Below are 20,127 nucleotides of genomic sequence, written 5' to 3' on the forward strand. Positions count from 1 at the left end.
AAATCTTTTGTGGACAGTCATCTAGTCCAACTTCCACAATGCAGAAATCTCAACTAGATCATCCACGACAGATGGCCATCCAACCTCTACTTAGAAACCTTCAAGGAAGAAGAGTCCACCACCTCTCGTTGGAGTCTATTCCACCGTAAAACCACTCTTACCTTCAGAAAGCTCTTCCTTATGTTGAGTTGGAATCTCCTTTCTTGTAACTTAAATTCATCAGTTCGGGTCCTAGCATCTGGAGCAGGAGAGAACAAGCTTCCATGTGAGAGAGCTGGGCATGTATGTTTAGCCTAGAAAAGAGGAGATTGAAACTGTAGATAGCTTAAACAGCCAAAGGCCTGGTTACAGAGAAACCATGTAGGCTTAGAATCCAAAGGAGTATATAAGATCACACTGTAAAAATGAAACTTTCCTGGCAGAATTGAATGCTACTTGTGTATAATAAATAATTGGAAAAATACCTTAGAAAAATATGCAGAAAAAGCTATAAAATAAACTGTGCGATAAAATCAAGATATTAGAAAAAGTGCAATGAGAATGATTGGAAGTTTTTGCTCTAGAAGACATATGATAATACAACCGATATTCTTTTATTTTAATGTTAATTCTTCTTTGTTTTTTATTTTTATTCTTGTTATTCCTTTTTCATTTTCGTGTGAAATTCTCTTGTAACTATTTGTAATGTATTTGTAGGATAGTATTTTAAATCAATAAAGTTATATTCTTTAAAAAAGGGCGGGGGGGGGGGAGAAACTGGAGATAGCTTAAACAGGCAAAGGCCTGGTTACAGAGAAACCATGTAGGCTTAGAATCCAAAGCCACGAGCCTTACAAATATGGAGAAACAGTTTTTTCCCTCAATAGCAATGGGGCACCTGTGTACTTCATTTACTCTTTTTAAGCCATGCTAGTAATGTGTGAATGAGACAGAATGGGAAGTAGTAGAAGAACTTGATAGATCCAGCTTCCAAGCTTTAAACTCTTCTACAAGCTATACAAACTACAAACGAACCAATTTTAGTTTTTAAAAGTAAGAAGAGGTTTTCTTAAAATAAAAAAAGTAAGAAGAGGTTTTCTTAAAATAAAAAAGCAGGTACCACCAAACTATGTATCTAACATAATGTGTACTTTGCTGTATTGATTACAAATAGATAAGACATAACACAAAAAGGAATACCATTGTGCTAGATCAGTTTATTGTATTCTTTCATACATCCCCTCTATTCCAGACAACAAATAATATGTTTTTAAAAACCCTACCATTTGAAGGGTAAAAAGTGCAGGATTCCATTGCAAACACTTTTTAAAAGCTTTGAGCAGGTTTTGATGGCCAAATGTAATCTCTCTCTCTCTCTCCCTCTCCCTCTCCCTCTCCTTGCAGTTCTAGTTTTCTTCTTTTTGCAAACCACTTAACTAGGCAAAAAGAGAGATAGTTCTATCCCCTACCTTATCAGGTAATTCTGAATCTAGAATATGTGCAGACAAAGATGATTAAGGGGCTGGAAACCAAGGAACAGTTGAGGGAGTTGAATATGTTTAGCCTGGAGAAGAGGAGATGGAGAGGTGACATGATAGCCATCTTCAAATATCTAAAGGGCTACCATGTGGAAGATGGAGCAAGCTTGTTTTCTTCTGCTCCAGAGGGTAGGACATGAACCAATGGATTCAAATTACAAGGAAGGAGATTCCAGCTAAACATTAGTAAGAATTTTCTGGTGGCAAGAGCTGTTTGTCCGTGGGACGGATTCCCCCAGAAGGTGGTATACTCTCCTTCCTTGAAGGTTTTTAAGCAGAGGTTGAATGGCCATCTATCAGGGATTCTTTAGCTGTGATTCCTTGGGATCCCTTCCAATTATGCAATTCTACAATTCTATATGCTTCAGACTGTGGAGAGGGGACAACCATCATGGCTAGTAATCCTTTATAAGAAGAGAAGAAGAAGAAGAGTTTGGATTTGATATCCCGCCTTTCACTCCCTTTAAGGAGTCTCAAAGAGGCTAACATTCTCCTTTCCCTTCCTCTCCCACAACAAACACTCTGTGAGGTGAGTGGGGCTGAGAGACTTCAGAGAAGTGTGACTAGCCCAAGGTCACCCAGCAGCTGCATGTGGAGGAGCGGAGACGCGAACCTGGTTCCCCAGATTACATAACCCTCTATGAATTTGCCTTAGTTCTCACGGATATCTTAGGAAAATATCACTGTCAACTCCCTCAACCAACCATCCTTTACCATTTTCACCAGAGGTTTCCAGCATTGCCATTGTGTATTTGGAAATCTGAGATGTTCTCAGATATAACCACCTTTGTGTCAACATAGCAAATGACTCTAATTAGGCTGGAGGTGGAGTGAAAATGCTTAATTCATTCTGATGAGGCAGAAGGAAGAGCTAAAATGCTTATAGACAATGGGTGAACAGGGAGATATAATGCTGAACGCCAGGTTTAAATGCAAATTGCCGCAGAATTTCCCTCCCTCCACCATCTTGCTCATCCCTGTTGTCCCCTCCCATTGCAATAACCATGTTCAGTAATTAGAAAAGAAAGAAGGCAGATTGGTGGCAGAGGTGACGAGGTGAGAGGTGTCTGACTACAGAGGGGTGCAGGAAAAAAGATGGTTACACTTGTCTTTCCTACTATGGCATCCCTCTTTGACCAAGAACAACACCTTTATAATCCTTGCTGCCTTGAAAGGTGGTGCATGGAGGTGTGGCCAGGACAGCAGGCCACCACATGCATGGCTGTGTTAACCAGACAAGGGGCCAACCTCAGTGTGTACCGTATATCATCTCCACCTCAACAGTAGATTTTTAAATTTAAATTTAAATTTTTAAAATTAAAAAGGGAAATTTGAGGAGGAGAATTGAGGAAGTCTGTTTTCTGCTGCTCCAGAGAAGCGGACACGGAGCAATGGATCCAAACTACAAGAAAGAAGATTCCACCTAAACATTAGGAAGAACTTCCTGACAGTAAGAGCTGTTCAACAGTGGAATTTGCTGCCAAGGAGTGTGGTGGAGTCTCCTACTTTGGAGGTCTTTAAGCAGAGGCTTGTCAACCATATGTCAGGAGTGCTCTGGTGGTGTTTCCTGCTTGGCAGGGGGTTGGACTCGATGGCCCTTGTGGTCTCTTCCAACTCTATGATTCTATGATTCTATGAACATTTCCTTTTCAGAAACAATATCTCCCACCAGAATTAGGAGGATAATATCACCTGCACAAATTTTATGTGCCCCAAAGAGAGAAGCACTCAGAAAAATCAACAGTGCACCTATGGAGGAAAATTCTCCACTCAAAGTTTGAGTGCAGATGCCTGATCACCATAGCCCACAGCGCAGCCATCACTGGAAAACTGATTTAAAAAAAGGTAAAGGACCCCTGGACGGTTAAGTCCAGTCAAAGGCGTCTATGGTGTTGCAGCATTCATCTTGCTTTTCAGGCTGAGGGAGCCGGCATTTGTCTGCAGACAGCTTTCTGGGTCATGTGGCCAGCAGGACTAAACCGCTTCTGGTGCAACTGAACACCATGATGGAAGTCAGAGTACATGGAAACGCTATTTACCTTCCCGCTGCAGCAGTGCCTATTTATCTGCTCGCACTGGTGTGTTTTCAAACTGCTAGGTTGGCAGAAGCTGGGACAGAGCAATGGGAGCTCACCCCGTCACAGGGATTTGAACCGCCAACCTTCCGATCGACTAGGGAGCTGGTAGAAGCCGCTTTCGGTCAGAGGTATTTATTGTTATATGTAAATCTAGTATTTCCTCCTAGGAGGTTAAGGATCAACAGAAATACAATGGTATCTCGGGTTAAGTATTTAAATCGTTCCGGAGGTCTGTTCTTAACCTGAAACTGTTCTTAACCTGAAGTACCACTTTAGCTAATGGGACCTCCCACTGCCACTGCGGTGCCAGAGCACAATTTCTGTTCTCATCCTGAAGCAAAGTCCTTAACCCGAGGTACTATTTCTGGGTTAGCGGAGATTGTAACCTGAAGCGTATGTAACCTGAAGCGTATGTAACCCGAGGTACCACTGTATAGTATCTGGATCAAGGGAAGTAATAATACCATTCTACAGATCATGAAGCTGAGGCTCCAATACTTTGGCCACCTCATGAGAAGAGAAGACTCCCTAGAAAAAACCCTGATGTTGGGAAAGATGGAGGGCACAAGGAGAAGGGGACGAAAGAGGACGAGATGGTTGGACAGTGTTCTCGAAGCTCCCAGCATGAGTTTGACCAAACTGCGGGAGGCAGTGGAAGACAGGAGTGCCTGGCGTGCTCTGGTCCATGGGGTCACAAAGAGTCAGACACGACTAAACAACTAAACAACAACAACAAATGACCACACCTGGAGTCCTGTGTCCAATTCTGGGCACTACAGTTTAAGAAGGATATTGACAAGTTGGAAGGTTTGTAGAGGATGGTGACCAAGATGAGCATGGGTCTGGAAGCCAAGTCTTATGAGGAACAGTTGGGGGAAGTGGGTATGTTTAGCCTGACAAAGAGGAGACTGAGAAGATATATGATAGCCATCTTTGAATATCTAAAGAGCTGTCACATGGAAGATGGAGGAAACTTGTTTTCTCCTGCTCCGGAGGGTAGGCCCAAACCAATGGATTCAAGTTACAAGAATGGAGAACTTTCTGAAAGTAAGAGCTGTTTGACTGTGGAGCGGTCTCCCTCAGGAGGTTGTGGATTCTCCTTCATTGGAGGTTTTCAAGCAGAGGTTAGATGGCCATCTGCCATGGATGCTGCTGAGATTCCTGCATTGCAGGGAGTTGGACTAGTTTACCCTCTTCCCTGTCCAACAAAGGTCCCTCCAGTTGGTCATGGTCTATGGGGGTATTTAGTATTGCCAGCCAATCACAGACGTTGATGTTGCGCAAGCTTTTTGCAGCCAAAGAGACCTCTGAGGACCAAGTGAGCACACACACGTTCTCTCGGTTGGACGACTTAGTGCCAAGTGGTGCTGACAGGGGTCTTTTTAAAGGTAAAGAATATTTAACATCGCACAAAGAGAAAAACAGTGCCTCAAATTGATTGTGGCGTGCCCTCTCTGCTATGTGGAACAAAGCTTGCTCTCCCAATGTATTTGAGCAGAGTGAGGGAACAGCAAATAAAGGAGGTGAACAATTTATTGCACCCAGAGAGAAATCTTGTGGTTCAGCTTTCACCCTCCCCATCCAATTTCCCCATTATATAGGATTCTGTCCCTATGGTATGCAACCCTCCCGTTCTTCTGAATGCAGAAAGACTCTCCTTCTTATTCATACCACAGTCATTTGCAATACAATAAAATACAACGTGAGAAATAAAAGAAGCAATTAAGAATCAATATGAATATTTAGGCAGACATCTTATGGACCACCGTAATGAGTGGGCAGAGGACTGAAGGGGCGATGGCTCAGGGAGAGGCGTGAGAGCCAGACAGAGAAATATGGTGGAAGGCCATATTTGTTCCCTGGGCCTGAGGGTCCACACCTCTGCTCTGTGAGCCAAGGCCCAGGACTGCTATGTGGCCCTTTTAACAAGAGATGCCGAAGGCTGAACATGGGACATGCCATTTGCAAGGTATGTGCCTACCATTGGTCGATGGCCCAATTCTAAAAGATGCTGAAGAGTCTCAATGTTCCGAGGAACACTTTTGGAACGATACTACCAAGGTGAGTGGAGGAGACCTTTTCCGTTGGAAATCCCACTTATTCGAGCTATGGAGACAGCAGTTCCTCCCAAAATTTTGCCCTGGGCAGAAACACACCATTGCTGTGAATGTGGGAGCGTATGTCTTCCTCTTTCTCTGTGTTTGCTCAGTGAGACAGAAACATTGCTGAGCTGCAGTACATTGTGCCATATAAAGGAAGCATCAATTAACTCGAACACATGGATATAGTATTTAATTAACTGATGGGCTCCACAGCTTACTGTATGATGTCATGGAAACCTGGGAATGTTTCAGCGCAACATCTCCAATGCCAACTGCAAGCGCAGTCAATATACCACTGTACCCCTTCCTCCGATTTGACTAACCCGACAGATACGAGTCAAACTCCAAAATGCAAACACTCACTGTTTCCCTGCTGCTCTTCCTCCCATTTCTATTTACTATCATTATTTACATATTTACAATCTCTGAATATTCAGCGCAGATTAAAGAAAGTGCTTCTTTGTGCAACATGTAAGTGAACTATGAATCTCGCACCTGCAGGGAAGCAATGGTGGCCATGAACTTGGATGGCTTAATAATAATAATAATAATAATAATTTATTATTTGTACCCCGCCCATCTGGCTGGGTTTCCCCAGCCACTCTGGGCGGCTTCCACAGAAACCAAAAAACACTAAAATATCATACATTAAAAGCTTCCCTGAATAGGGCCGCCTTAAGATGTCTTCTGAATGTCAGGTAGTTGTCCATCACCTTGACATCCAATGGGAGGGCATTCCACAGGGCGGGCGCCACCACCGAAAAGGCCCTCTGCCTGGTTCCCTGTAGCTTCGCTTCTCGTAATGAGGGAACCGCCAGAAGGCCCTCGGCGCTGGAGGATGGGACAAATTCTCTCCCCCCCCCCATATATTCTTTATTGAGTTTCATTATTTATACAGTTAATCCATACGCTATTCAAGACATAATAAGCTACACACCACGAAACCAAAATAATTCAACATCTGATAATACTGCTACAATAAGTCTTTGCGGTTCCTTACTTCTTCCTTATCTTTTTCACTGTGTCCTTTTTTCTTCTAATTCATTGGTCTTTCATAATATACATTATCTATCTGTTGTCTACTTTGTGAAACTTAGTCAAGGCAAATTAAGGATTTTGTTTGGGAACAATGTTTTTCCCCCCCAGATACACTCTGTAACAATCCCACTCATGTTATGTTTGAATTTTTGGTTTGATTGGTTCCTGATTGCCTCTGTCAGTTTTGCTAGTTCTAGGTATTCACATAATTTAATTTGCCATTCTTCCTTTGTAGGGGTTTTCTCTCCTTTCCAGTTTTTAGCAATTAGCATTCTTGCTGCTATTGTATATAAGAAAAACCTCCTATTATTATTTGGTACATCGGAGGTCAAAATGCCTAGAAGAAAGGCTTCCAGCTTTTTCCCAAATGATTGTTTAAACTTTTTTTTAACCCCCCTTTTTTTCACAACCCCACCAATGTGGTACATTGTTCCCTCCATTTGCTTACACCTCTAGCATATGTTTGAGTTTGTTTTACATATTTTGGCTAATTTGCTGGGGGTCACGTACCATTTATAGATAATTTTAATAAAAATTTCCTTTAGTGTGTAGCAAGTCGTGGATTTTAAATCTATTTTCCATAATTTTTCCTAATCATCCATCTGAATGGAGTGTCCAAAATCCTTTGCCCATTTAATCATTACAAGGATGGGACAAATTCATGGAGGAGAGGGCTATTGACAGCCACTAGCCAAGTTGGCTATGTTCTACCTCCACAGCTGGAGGGAGAAATGCTTCTGAATACCAGTCGCTGGAAATTTTTCTGCATGCTCTACTTTAGTTATATGCATTTCCGTACACTTTACTTGACTGGAAAGTTCCATTGCAAAATTCAGAGAAGCGTGAATTTGGAATGATATCTGTGTTTCAGCATGTATGCTGTTTCTGAATGTGTGTTTACAAAGCTATTGTACTACCAAGCTTACTGTATGCTTGTGAAACACAGACCACTTATAAACGCCATCTCCAACTTCTCAAAAGATTTCATCAACGGTGTCTCCGAAAATTTTTACACATCACTTGGGAAGACAGGCGAACTAATACCAGTGTACTGGACGAAGCAAAGATCACTAATGTCAAAGCAATGATTCTTCAACATCAACTTCGTTGGACTGGTCATGTTGTGCGGATGCCTGATTATGATCTTCCAAAGCAACTACTCTATTCCGAACTTAAAAATGGAAAGCATAATGCTGGTAGTCAACAAAAGAGGTTTAAAGACCGTCTTAAAGCAAATCTTTAAAAAATGTAGTATAAACACTGACAACTGGGAAACACTGGCCTGTTAGCGCTCTAATTGGAGAACAGCCTTTACCAAAGGTGTCATGGGTTTTGAAGATGCTCAAACTCAGGACGAAAGGGAGGAACATGCTAAGAGGAAGCCACAATTGGCAAATCCACTGTGATCAACTCCCACTCAGAACCTATGTCCCCACTGTGGAAGGACGTGTGGATCCAGAACTGGCCTCCACAGTCACTTACAGACTCATTGTTAAAACCATGTTTATGGAAGACAATCTTACTCGGCTGCAAGGGATCGCCAAAGAAGAATAAGACTGTTAAATGTGAATTGAGACTAATTTCTCTCCCATCCTGAGTCTTGCCTGTCATCCAAGTTGCTTTTGATCATATAGAGAGACTATTGCACAAGGACAGCTAGATTTACATATGCAGGGTCCCCTTTTAGTCATCGTACCAAATGCTCAAATGGGACTGGCAAACACAGTGGGGTTTAGGAAGCTGCCTTGCAGTCAGGCCATTGTTGCATCTGGCACAGTGTTGTCTACTCTGACTGGCAGCTGCAATCCAGGGTTCTCTCCCACAATCCCTGACCGTTGGCCATGCTGGCAGCAACTGATGGGAGGTTCCCTGTGCGTCCAAGTCATGCAAAATTAGGCAGTCTCTACCTATTGGCTAAGGGACACGGGTGGCGCTGTGGGTTAAACCACAGAGCCTAGGTCGGTGGTTCGAATCACTGCGACGGGGTGAGCTCCCGTTGCTCAGTCCCTGCTCCTGGCAACCTAGCAGTTCTAAAGCACGTCAAAATGCAAGTAGATAAATAGGTACCACTCCGGCGGGAAGGTAAACAGGGTTTCCGTGCACTGCTCTGGTTCACCAGAAGCAGCTTAGTCATGCTGGCCACATGACACGGAAGCGGTACGCCGGCTCCCTCAGCCAATAAAGTGAGATGAGCACCGCAACCCCAGAGTCGGCCACGACTGGACCTAATGGTCAAGGGTCCCTTTATCTTTTCCTATTGGCTAAATTTACCTCGCAGGGTTGTTGTGACAATAAAATGGGGGTGGGTATCATGTATGCAATCCTTAGTTCCTTGGTAGAGTGTAAATGGGATTCAGATGTGATAAGAATGCACACCAAGTAATTTAAAAAATATATAATTACCAGCCTTAAAATGTGCAGCTTTTACTTCCTTTCACCACGAGTTAGCTGCTGACTCCTTCTCCGTCTTGCCTCCACGGCTTACCTCAGCAGATTTAATATTTCTGACAGGGAAATGTTTTGTTGAAAGCTATTGGACTGAGACGGATAGCGTGTCTATAATGCTTCATTCTCTGAAGAACAAGGAGAGCGAAAATGTATTGGATGTTGGCAAATGCACATCCATTGGCTGCAAACAGGGTGTCCCCGGTGCTAAGAGCTTCCTTGTCTCTGTTTATATATAAATTAATTTATGGATTTTCTTGACAAGACTACAGCTCCCTCCCTTAGGGACCCCGGCTGATATATTACCTGTGAAAGAGGATCACAATTTATTAGGCTGCGTATAGAATCAGAGATAGGTGTAGACCGGAATGTTTTGAAATATTACATTATATATGAAATGGCAAAGGGGGAGAGTTAAATTACATGCTTATAATTACTTGGAGTTCAGGTGGCATCATAAATAATCCATCCTGAATTCGTTCTTAGTGTTTATTATGTCACAGGAGCAATGTAATTAACACTGTAGGTGACCTGGGGGCTGCTAGGTCTATGCCTCCCCCTGTCACCCTCCACACATGACCCAGGAAAAGAGATGTCAGGGGTGTGATGGCATTAAGCACATCCCACCACCCCCCTGAATTAAATGGACTGACACTGAGCAGCCTGAGATTCATGGGTGGCAAAAAACCCCCACCACAAACACAACCCAGTGGTTTATTGTTTAGGTGCTGCTTTCCACGGTTGCCAAAGCAGCTCACAAGAAACAGTGGCTTGGCAATCCAGTGCCCCTTCACACCAAGCCCGGGGGGTGGGTGAGAGAGGATCCCCTCAGGTCTTCTGAAATATACTCAGAGAAAAGCCATCGGTTTCATGGAGTTTGTTTCAGTGTTGTGATAAAAACAGTCAGTCATCGGGTGTGTCCCCTCTGGCTGGACGCTCCCAGACCCAGGCTATATATCCTTTATTCACACCCTAGGTCAAACCTGATAGGCTAGTTCAAACTTCCCTTCTGGAGTCGGATTGGGCGGCTCCAACGGCCAATCAGATGCTACATTCTAAAACCCTCCCTGCCGATTATTCTAGGATCCAAACTCCAGACATAACATCTTGTTATGTTTCCTGCTTGGCAGGGGGTTGGACTTGATGGCCCTTGTGGTCTCTTCCAACTCTATGATTCTATGATTCTATGGTGTTGCATCAGAACCCCAGGTGAGCATAACTAGGAGGAGACCAACTTTACCATGCATTCAGCAGCAGCACCCACAGACCTGAGGACTAGCTGACAGGGCAAATCCTGTATTCCTGGTTGGAGGAGCCAGGAGAGGGCATACACAAAATTGTCTGTGTGGCATCCCCCTCCTCCCCCTCCTCCCCTAGCTTGCCCCTCCTCCTAACCATGCTCCTCCCACAGATGTAGGAGCCTTCCTCCACCCCTAGCAGACTCCAGACATGTTTTGCACCACAAGCCCAAGTAAGATAATACAATATGACTTGCTTCACCTTGCCTCAACAATTCAACTTTTGGGTGCCAGGGGGTGACATTGAGTTGCATATTTGATACCAGCCCTACTCTGAATAAACCCACTGAAATAAATGAACCTGTTAGTCATGCCTACTAATTAATTAATTTCTTTTTTCATGTTCAAGGGTGCTCTTTCCCCACCAGATATTTTTATAGATAGATGATAGATAGATAGATAGATAGATAGATAGATAGATAGATAGATAGATAGATGATAGATAGATAGATAGATGATAGATAGATACCGTATTTTTCGCCCTATAAGACACACTTTTTCCCCTCCAAAAATGAACAGGGAAATGTGGGTGCATCTTATGGGGCGAATGCAGGCTTTCGCTGAAGCCTGGAGAGCGAGGGGGGTCGGTACGCACCGACCCCTCTCGCTCTCCAGGCTTCAGGAAGCTATCCGCTAGCTGTGGGAGACCCAGCTCTCCCAGGGCTAGCGGAGAGCTTGCCTGCACCCAGAAGCTTGGGGCACGCTGAGCTCCGCACGCCCCAAGCTTCAGGATTAGCGCAGTGCTTCGCTAGCCCTGGGAGAGCCCCGCGGCTCTCCCAGGGCTAGCGGACTGCTTGCGCGCACCCAGAAGCTTGGGGCGCGCTGAGCTCGGCACGCCCCAAGCTTCTGGTGTAGCGCAGCGCACCTGGGGGGGAAATAAAATTTTTTTTCCTTTATTTCCCCCCCAAAAAAACTAGGTGCGTCTTATGGGCCAGTGCGTCTTATGGGCCGAAAAATACGGTATATATATATATATATATGCTTTCGTAGATTTTCACGGGTACAGGAATGCAGGTTTTGGTGTCTTCGGGTGTCTTCCCGTGTAAGAGTCGGGGTGTCTGTGCGACGTTTCGACGAGGTCTCACTCGTCATCTTCAGGCTGGTGCTTTCGGCTTCTTGTTACTGGAACAGAGCCTCTGTTCCAGTAACAAGAAGCCGAAAGCACCAGCCTGAAGATGACGAGTGAGACCTCGTCGAAACGTCGCACAGACACCCCGACTCTTACACGGGAAGACACCCGAAGACACCAAAACCTGCATATATATATATATATATATATATATATATATATATATATATATGCACATATCATTTTCAACAATTATTAAACATACTTTTACACCTTATACAATTTTTTGGACTTCAATCAATCACATCTGAAAATTTTCAAATCTTTTCACTTAATTTACATTTCTTACTTTCACTATTACATTTAAATATCATAACTAATGTCTCTCTTCTTTCTCTTCTTTGCAATATTTCATACATTTCTCCTTACAAAACTTCTTGTAGTCCTACTAGCGTAATTTGTTGATTACAGTTGCCGTTCAAATAGTTTGTATATTTCTTGTCATGCCTATTAATGTCAGTGGGTCCACTGACTTTTTTAAAACAACAACAACAGCAAATTCCTCCTGTTTGTGCGGTTATCAGAAGGGGGAGAAAGTTAAACTCTCAGCATTTTACTTAACGAACTTCATTTTTCTTACATTGCCAATTTTCCAGGCATACAAAGGGAGATTGGGGTGAGCAATTTGCTTAGTTTCTTAAAGTGAGAAATTTGCTTAGTTTCTTAAATGAATGGTGTGGTTATTTTCTGAATCAGAGGGCAAGCTGCAGCCTCAGATTCTCTTTTTTTTGGAATTTTAGCAATAGCCACTTTCCTGCAGAACTATTGGAGCAGGACATCTGCATGACCAAAATCTGCAATTCTGAATCTGAAACCTGACTTTCCGATATTTAAGAGGTTCCACGATACATGTCCTCAGCCTCCTCTGCAGCGTGAATGTGAGCTGGCTGCCAAATCCATTGCTTAATAACTCTCCTTGAAATTTAAGCAGAATGAGGGTCAAACTGTTGCAAAAAGGTCACTATGAAAAGAAGATGGAAGCAGCAGTTAAACACACACAGAGTAAGATTTATTTCCCCCAGCATCTTATAGGATACCCCCCCCCCCTCAAGTCATTAAAATGGTTTTCTGAAATAAAATGTCTTACATGGATGGTTAGGTGTGTTTTTCACATACCCAAACTGGTGAATGTGCACTGAAAATTCTAGACTCTTCACAATTTTGCTCTTAGAGAAGGCAGTTCCAAATGCAAGGAGATAATGGTAGTTTGACTAGTAAACAGAATTTTTGTTCACTAAGGGTTGGTTCACACCTGCATTTTTAACACTTTGAGTCTGCAGCACGAAAATCCTTTTTAGATCTTTTTTTTCATGCATAGTGTGCAGGTGACAGGATCAAGGAAGCTGCCCTTTCCCATATTTGTCAAAATAGAGAGAATATTTAGCACCATGCAAACACTTTCATCCTTCATTGTTCTTGATTGGAAAGAACCCTGTGTCTACATCAGTAAGTACTAACTCTGTGCCCTACAGAGGACGGTAAATCATTAGGGATGCGAAATTTCAATATAGCTTCACACCTCCATCGGTGGGCTCCGTTGAAAACAGTTTCTCCATGCGAACCTGGAAGTGATCTCTCCAGACAATGGAATGAATCTTCTTTTCTTATCTCTGCCGCCATGATCTCCCGGGTGACGCAGACACCATTAGGCAGTTGAATGTGTATCTGTACTTTCCCTCCCTCCTTCCCAGCCCCCTCTATACAGCCCCGGGCGCTGTCAACCCATGCTACATCACTGATCTGCATGGGATTTAGGTAACTGTCTTATGGAAAGAGCATATGCGCTTTGTAAATGGCTGACTGTATTATCACCTGTAGCTTTTGCCATAATAATAATAATAATAATAATTCTATTATTTATACCCTGCCCATCTGGCTAGGTTTCCCCAGCTACACTGGGCGGCTTCCAGCAGAATATAAAAACATAATATTGAGCTCCAGAATTTAAAGATGAATCGATGAGAGTTGTTCACCAAGCATTGTGGTGAGGGGGAGCATGCAAAGCAGGGACATTTTCATCACCAGGCAGCCTTCGATTTCAGAGGCAGTTTTCATGCTACAATTAGTGACTTGCTATTTATTCATTTATTCATGTATTCAATTTACACCCTACCCCTTCTCCCGGAGGTTACCTCAGGGTAGCAAAACACACAAGCAATGAAACAATTAAGACATCTAAAAACATCGGGTGGGGGGAGGACCCCACCAAACCCATTCCAATAGAAACGCGGAGTGGGGAAGATCTCTACTTTGAAATGCTTGTTGAAAGACGAAGGTCTTCAGTAGACACTGAGAAGACAACAGTGATGGCCCCCGTCTAATATTCAATGGGAGGGGTTTCCGAAGGGTCGGTGCTGCAACAATATACAGTGGTGCCTCGCAAGACGAAAAGAATCCATTCTGTGATTCTCTTCGTCTAGCGGTTTTTTCATCTTGCGAAACAAGCCCATTGAAGGATTAGCGGATTAGCGCTATTAGAGGCTTTTAGCGGCTTATCTGCTGATCGGATCAGCTGATAAGCGGCTTAGCAGCTTAGAAAAAGGGGGGGGAGGGAAAAAAACCAGCAGGAACTCGCAAGACATTGTCGTCTTGCGAAGCAAGCCCATAGGAAATTCGTTTTGCGAAGCACCTCCAAAACGGAAAACTCTTTCGTCTAGCGAGTTTTCCGTCTTGCGAGGCATTCGTCTTGCGGGGCACCACTGTACATGCAGAATGGACCTCCTGACAAGGTGGCCCTAACCTGCATAGCACAGTAATTGATGGGTGCCACACACTGTTCTCCCCCTCCACATTTTACCTCAGAAACACCCAGTGAGGAAGATTACGCCACGAGACAGTGACTGGCCCAGGTTCATCCAGAGAACTTCATGGCTGAATGGGGATTTGAACCCCAGTCTCGGAGGTCTTAGTCCAACACACTGACCACTGCATTACACAGCTATGGGGCTATATACCCCAGAACAAGCACCTTGATCTTAGCCCGGTAGCCTGGGTGCCCACCTCAGCGTCCACATGGTTGATTTGAAGTTACAATGCTCTCCTGGTAGCTGCTTGCTCCAGATGAACCTCAGGGACCCATTACCAGTGGCGTAGTGTGGGGGGTGCAGGGGGGCCGGCCACACCGGGTGCAACATCTGGGGGTTAGGGTTAGGGAGCGCAAAGCCACGGGTTAGGAGGCGCAAATTACTTGCCTTGCCCCGGGTGCTGACAACCCACGCTACGCCACTGCCCATTATGGCAGTTGAAAGTGTGTATCCCTCCTCCTATTTATTTTATTTTATTTTATTTGCAGGCAATGCCGAGTCTGCCTCCTCCTTTCGGTTTCTGCTCAGGCCCCTGCATTTCCTTCTGAGGAGATGTTTTGCCATGACAAAGTAACTGCTGACAAAGTGAATAAACTGACTTCATTTTAATTTTGTTTTGCATTTTCCTTTTGTATATTTTGATCCTAAAATCTTTTTGAGTGTCTTTCTCCCTTTCTCTCCCCCCCTCCCCCCCCCGCCTTCCCCTTTATGATAATAAAGCAACTGTTTGTGCGGTAGCATGCAATCATTTCTGAATTGGATTTATTTTTGTCTACAGATCCTTCTCCAAAATCTTGATCGCCCTCCCCACCGCTCGCCCCCATTTTTTGTGTGTGTCGGCATGGCATCTCTCCAGCAATGTTTTAATATAAAATTTAAAGCACAAAGAAGGAAAAGAGTAAGATGTAAGATCAGCGACGACACTAAATAGGGACAACAGACTCCCCTCTCTCCCTGACAGATGAAAACAGATTATACAGAGAAGGATCATGTCAGTAATAATATGCAAGGTTGAAGCCTCTATGGTGAATTTCCAGCTTCTCCATGACATATTTCTTAATGCTTCTTTTAACAACCCCTCTATTTCCCCAAACTAAGTGTGCAAAGCAATTGTGTGGTTCCCAATGGGTGGTCCTTGGACCACAGGGAGTCTGCAGAACCCACCCAGGTGGTCTGTGGCACCATTCAAATAACAAAAATTACCACAGAGATATCAACATTTTCAAAAGTAGGGGGTCCATAGCTTGGTCTTTGAAAAACTGGGTGTGTGCAATACTTAGCTAATTGGGAACCACTGGTTATCACAGGATGGAACGTGCTAAAAACATATTTGCTGTTGTTGTTTACCATAAGGTACAAGGACAGGTTACAACAGGCATGTTCAAAGTCCGTTTTGGGGGTCTAATCCAGTCAATTTAATCCAGCCCCTGTGGCAGTATATGTCCTAACTTTGGTTGGCTTTCGCATATGTTCACTTCATCAAATCTGGCCCTCTTTGAAAAAAGTTTGGGCACCCCTGGGTTACATCAATTGAAAACGTCACTAATATTAAATAATAATATTAAAAACAATGCAAAACAAGATTACAAAAAATAAGTTGGGCCCTGAAAACTGGATATGCCGTTGCAAGCCAGATACCTACAAACAATTAAAATGACCCAATATTCACTTATGATTTATTTGATTTATTTGAATTGGGCCCAGAAACAGATTGGCAGCCGGAGCAGTTGGGCCAGGATTGGTGTTATATGCTCAAACCGCCTTGTCTCAGTGAGCAGGAGTGGATTTTCACAGTTCAGTGGCACCCTGTGCAAAGCCAAAATTCGGCACCCCCTGCCTCTCGCTTTCCATTTTGTTCAATTCACTACATCATAATTGTGAAGCCCTGCAGTGCCCCCTAAGTTCAGCGCTCAGTTGCACTGCCCTAAATCTCTGCAGCGAGCAACCGGGCTGCTGAGTTGTGCATGAGCTGAAGTCTCCAAACCGTCTTCATAGGCAGCCTTACATATAGCCCATTGCAGTAATCCAACCTAGAGGTTACCAGAGCATAGGCAGCAGAAGTTAGACAATCCCTGTCCAATGAGAGGCACAAATACAAGATGGGTGACACCTGGCTTGAGAGCAGTACATGTGAAAAGGATCTAGGAGTCTTGGTTGACCACAAACTTGACATGAGCCAGCAGTGTGACGTGGCAGCTAAAAAGGCCAATGCAATTCTGGGCTGCATCAATAGGAGTATAGCATCTAGATCAAGGGAAGTAATAGTGCCACTGTATTCTGCTCTGGTCAGACCTCACCTGGAGTACTGTGTCCAGTTCTGGGCACCACAGTTCAAGAAGGACACTGACAAACTGGAACGTGTCCAGAGGAGGGCAACCAAAATGGTCAAAGGCCTGGAAACGATGCCTTATGAGGAACGGCTAAGGGAGCTGGGCATGTTTAGCCTGGAGAAGAGGAGGTTAAGGGGTGATATGATAGCCATGTTCAAATATATAAAAGGATGTCACATAGAGGAGGGAGAAAGGTTGTTTTCTGCTGCTCCAGAGAAGCGGACACGGAGCAATGGATCCAAACTACAAGAAAGAAGATTCCACCTAAACATTAGGAAGAACTTCCTGACAGTAAGAGCTGCTCGACAGTGGAATTTGCTGCCAAGGAGTGTGGTGGAGTCTCCTACTTTGGAGGTCTTTAAGCAGAGGCTTGACAACCATTTATCAGGAGTGCTCTGATGGTGTTTCCTGCTTGGCAGGGGGTTGGACTCGATGGCCCTTGTGGTCTCTTCCAACTCTATGATTCTATGATAGGGGTGCAGCTGGGCCACCAGTTGAAGCTGATGGAAAGCACTCTCTGCCACTGAGGCCACCTGATCCTCAAGTGACAGCAATAGATACAGAGTTACCCCCAAGCTACAAACCAGATCTTTCACAGGTTGTGTAACCCCATCAAGAACAGAAGTATAGTGTCCAGATCAAGGGAAGTAATGGTACCACTCTATTCTGCCTTGGTCAGACCCAACTGTAGTAGTGACCACTTCTGGGTACCACAATTTAGGAAGGATATCAACAAGGATATCAAGGTGCGCAGCCTGGGAGTCATTCTGGATTCACAGCTGTCTATGGAGGTGCAGGTCAATTCTGTGTCCAGGGCAGCTGTTTATCAGCTCCATCTGGTACGCAGGCTGAGACCCTACCTGCCCGCAGATTGTCTCCCCAGAGTGGTGCATGCTCTAGTTATCTCCTGCTTGGACAACTGCAATGCACTCTACCTTTGAAGGTGACTCGGAAACTGCAATTAATCCAGAATGCAGCAGCTAGACAGGTGACTGGGGGTGACCGTCAAGACCACATAACACCGGTCTTGAAAGACCTACATTGGCTCCCAGTACGTTTCCGAGCACAATTCAAAGTGTTGGTGCTGACCTTTAAAGCCCTAAATGGCCTCGGTCCAGTATACCTGAAGGAGCGTCTCCACCCCCATTGTTCAGCCTGGATACTGAGGTCCAGCGTTGAGTGCCTTCTGGCGGCTCCCTCACGGCAGAAGTAAGGTTACAGGGAACCAAGCACAGGGCCTTCTCGGTAGTGGCACCTGCCCTGTGGAATGCCCTCCCACCAGATGTCCAAGAGAAAAATAACTACCAGACTCTTAGAAGACATCTGAAGGCAGCCCTGTTTAGGGAAGCTTTTAATGTTTAATAGAGTATTGCATTTTAATACTTTGTTGGAAGCCGCCCAGAGTGGCTGGGGAAACCCAACCAGATGGACGGGGTAGAAATAATAAATTGTTGTTGTTGTTGTTGTTGTTGTTGTTGTTGTTGTTGTTGTTGTTGTTATAATTTTCCAGTGGAATCATTGCTGAGGGCGCATACCAGCCTTTCCGAAGCAGGTGCCCCCAGGTGCTTTGAGCTGTAACTTCTCAGCAGAATGTTCTGGCAGGGGTTGATGGGAAGGCTGGTGAACACACCCATGCCACATTCCACAAACAAGTTTTGTAAGGTTTCAAAAACCTGCCAGACCTTTTTGTCCAGAGGCACTGGTGGGATTAAAACAAAAAACAAAACCACACCAACGTATATGTTGCACCATGGGAAATGAAGCCCCTCTCAACAGTGGCGAAGCGTCATGCTCCGGCACCGGGGGTGGGGTGGAGAGCAGGAGGGGGTGTGGCTGGCGTGGGGCATGGTGCCCAGCATGGGTGGGGGAGCAGCCATGATGGCACCCCACCGGGATTGCACTGCCGGGGGCGGTGCGCTCCCCCCGCACTCCTCTTCCTCTGCCAGTGCCTCTAAACACTTAAAAACGACTGCTTGTTTCCAGCTTCAACTTGCACTATCAGCTTCCCTTCTGAACAGTGCCGAGTGGTGAAATTTTTCAGAGGGGAACAGTTAGGGCCAGAAATACCAGCTTGCGAGGGTGTATGTGGGTGCGTCTGTGTGAAATGATGCGCACGTGAACATTGCACCTCTTTCCCTAAGCCGGGTAGAAGCTACCTGGGCTTTGGGAAAGAAGTGTCAGGTCTGTGACAGAATGCTATAGAGTCCTCCTTCCTCATTGGCAGAAATGACTGGCAGAATCCGAGATCAGGGAGAAGAGTCGGTGAAAGAAGACTGGAAGAAATTTAAAGGCTATTTACAGAAATATTGTAAAATTAATGAATGTTAGAAGGATGTTGGAAAGAAACTAAGCGGTTTCCAGCTGTAATGCTTTAAGAGTTATGAAAAAAAAGGGTTCTACAAATGGGTAAAAGTTTAATGGTAAGGATTTGCTGAACTAACAAATTGAACTGAATACAAAGAAGGGAGGTATGAGGAGGTCCGGGGAAATAAGTGTAAGGAAGTTATGTTGTGGAAAATTAATGTGTTTTTTAACTATTTTTATTTTGTATGTTTCTTTTTATTTTTCACTTTTTTGTTATACCTTAAAAACGCTTAATAAATATCTTCTTAAAAAAATAATAGAGTCCTCCTTCCTCTTTCCCAAAGCCAGACAGGAGCATCGTGCCTGCCTTGCTCCCTAAGTTGGGCAGAAGCTTCCCACTGTTGGGGAAGGGGGTGCCAGAGGAACATTCAGGGAACTAGCCTAACCTCCTTAGTCTACTGACCGCACACCACTGCTTCTGAAAGATGGCAGCTTTCATTTTTAGCGCTTGCAAAAATCGTGCTTTGAAAGATCTGCTGCCAGCAGCACCAAGAAAAACCTTCTCCTGGCCCCCTCCCTCCAAAAAGCTCCAGCAACTGTAGGAGATGATACCCCCCCCCCATAGAATAAGCAATATCCTGGTCTCATCATCATTGTCAGCACCACTGTTCAACAAAGTAACATCTCTCCCCGGATAAAGCTGGCAAATGTTATCCTTTGGCGATAGGAATCCTTCAGGGAAAGCCCCTATTCAAAATCTTTCTAAAGCTCCCTTAATTGTTCCAGTTGCTGGAAATTTTAAACAGGTTCCTTCCCCCCTCCCTCCTCCCCACCGCCACTCCAGCTGCTTTGCCAAGTTGCACTAAGCCCCCTTTGTCAAGCAAATGTGCCAACCAAAGGCACAGAGAGATAAGCGCAGCTGAGGGAATTGCTTGAACTCGCCTGCCTGGAGATGGTTCCGCTGTGCCGTAGTGCGTTTGTCTTTCTGTTCGGCTGCAACTTTTGGCATGGATCAGCATTGCTTCGACAAGGCCTCTTTCACCCAGAGATCTCGGCACGCGCTTATGGGCACAAAACAGGAA

The 20,127-nt window shown here is 44.6% G+C and overlaps 1 long non-coding RNA gene across 2 annotated transcripts in view; it reads right to left on the reverse strand.

Moving 5' to 3' along the window:
- Positions 1–20,127, reverse strand: part of LOC309534423 — a 160,499-nt gene that overhangs the window by 99,271 nt on the left and 41,101 nt on the right. For both annotated transcript variants that reach the window (XR_014220707.1, XR_014220708.1), the window contains exon 2: positions 162–293. This is a non-coding gene — a long non-coding RNA (uncharacterized lncRNA). The remainder of the gene's footprint in view (positions 1–161; positions 294–20,127) is intronic.

The sequence above is a fragment of the Podarcis vaucheri genome (assembly GCF_965113315.1).
Source record: "Podarcis vaucheri genome assembly, chromosome: 6".
NCBI lineage: Eukaryota > Metazoa > Chordata > Lepidosauria > Squamata > Lacertidae > Podarcis > Podarcis vaucheri.